The sequence below is a fragment of the Cervus canadensis genome, chromosome X, assembly GCF_019320065.1.
Source record: "Cervus canadensis isolate Bull #8, Minnesota chromosome X, ASM1932006v1, whole genome shotgun sequence".
NCBI lineage: Eukaryota > Metazoa > Chordata > Mammalia > Artiodactyla > Cervidae > Cervus > Cervus canadensis.
In genome coordinates, this window is record NC_057419.1 from 142,300,225 (window position 1) to 142,302,529 (window position 2,305).

Here is a 2,305-nt window from a genome sequence, read left to right on the forward strand (position 1 = left end):
GCTGCTGAAGGAAGACCTTGCCCTGCCAGTGCCTTGGCCTGGGGTCTGGGCCTGGGAGCTGGGAGTTCTGCGTCGGTCCCATTCTGTAGTCAGCCCCCACATGCCTCAGCCCTGAGTTCTAAGCAGAGAAAAGGCCAGACTCTGGCAGGGGGCGGGGAGAGGCCTGGGAAGCTGGCGGAGTGTTTGCTTTGGACTCATCCTTGCATTCCTTCTCCTCTTGGGCCTGGGCCCACAGATATGGCACTTCCTGTTTGGACTGGGTCAGAGGTCAGTAGCCCTTGAGGCGCTGGCCCTGTGGGGAGGCCCCCTGTTGCTTTCCCAGCTCTCACAACCCCTCCTCCCCAGTCTGGCTGCCTGCCCCCACCCCCAGCCCCTTCAGCTTGTTCAGTCAGCCCCGAGTCCCCTCCCCAGACTCAGAGTTCTGGCCCCCGACAGGCACAGGAAGTTCAGGCTGGGCAACCCCCACCCCCAACTGCTCTTACCTCCCTACTGAGCAGACCCTCTGAACTAATTCCACTTCACACAGAGAACACTTGGCCCTTGGGGCTTCTGTCAGGTGGACTGAACCCAGCAGGGGCTGGGCAATCCTTCCATGACCCTCCTCAGCCCCGAGTGGGTATCCACCATTGAGCTCCCCAGAAGCTGACTCAGAGGCGAGGAGAGGTGTGAGGAAGTCTCCTCGGAGGCTCTTGAGGGGAGGAGAGGAAAAGAGTGGGCCCAGGGAGAAGCTGGCATGTGACCGACAATGCAAGACAAGCCAAGGCCCACAGGTGCCCTGGATCCAAGCTGGTCGGGAGCTGAAACAGGGCACAGGACTTTTATATCCCCTGTCATCATTAGGTAGGCCTTCCCAGCAAAGGAGGGGGTGACTGGGGCAAAGACCCTCTGTTCAGCTCAGGCAACTCCCCAAGAGGGCTAGGATGTCAGGGCCTTCAGTCCTATCAGAGTGGTGCCCGTGGTGGCACGACCCCGAGGAGAGTGAGAACCCCAGATAGACCCCGAGCCAGGGGAGCAAGCACAGTGAGGCCAAGACTTGGTGGCAGGACCAAGCCCACCTTGCACCCTCTGCTCACTGGTGCCTGCTGGCGGTGGTGCCCAGCAGTGGGCGTGGCCCAGTGAGTAACCCAGATACACTGGGCATCAGAGGGTTCCTCATGGTCATCACGGTGATGGTGGTGATGACAGGGTAGGGGTGACTACTTTCAGGTGGCTAAAAGCAAGGTGTTCATCAGTCCCTGGACCAAGGCGGCAGAGGTCCTCCGACGGTAGGAGTACAACTAAGGATGAGACCAGTGGGGACAGTGGGAATCAGGAGTGAGTCACAGAGGCTAATGGCCACTAGGAGCAGAGAAGGGGGACAGGGAATTGGGGGGCACTCCTTCCAAGAACCTCAAGGGCCCCGCCCCACGCACAATCCCAGAGTCCTGCCCACCAACGTTCTTCCAACCACCTCTTCCTCCTCCCCAGGGCTCCAACCCGAGGGCCAGCTACCCAGTCCTTCGAGGGGCTTCCCCCAGCAGGTTCCAAGCATTCCTCCTGTCTTATAAACCCACGTGCTGGTCTTGGAGAAAGACAGGCTGAGGAAGGGGCATTAGAGAGTGAGGAGGGCAAAGGATGTGGCAGGCATGCTGCCCCCCCCAGGCCTGTGCCTCCCCCTACCCTGACCTGTGAGCAGTGGCACCATGGTGGGCACACAGGGCCAGTCCAGTAAGGCTCGCTGCCTGGCCCCCAGCCCTGCACCTGCTCTCGGCTACAACCCCCACTGGAGCCTGCTGGCCCCAGGGCAGCAGGCAGATCCAGGGCCCACTCCTGGGGGCTGGTGTCCACCAAGGGAGGACCATGTCCCCCCCACCCTGTTTCATGGCCTTCTGGGGTCTCCCGGCTTTGCAGGCGGCCACAGATGCAGCCCTGTGGCACAGTCCCCTGTCCAGCTGCTTCCTCTAGCCACACCCAGAGCGTGCCTCTCCAAAGATAGCTAGATGTGGGCCAGGCCCCCACGGAGCCCCCTTCAAGCCCTGAAATTACAGCCCTGGTGGCCTGGGACACAGAGCCGCTGTGTGATTATGTCCTCAAGGGAAGGTCAAAAAAAGCTCTGGCATAGAGAGTGCCAGCTTTCACCGACCACACCTCAGGCATCAGCGCTGGGAACCTTCCAGAAAGCAGAGGTTTGGCCCACTCTAAGGAGTGGGACTGGCCCCAGGCATCCAGAGGGTCCCCTGGGCACGTTATACCTGTGGCCCTGGGGCCTCCGGAATGCCAAGGAACCAATGAGGTGGGAGGGACTGCTCCTAGTTACTGTGGGCCT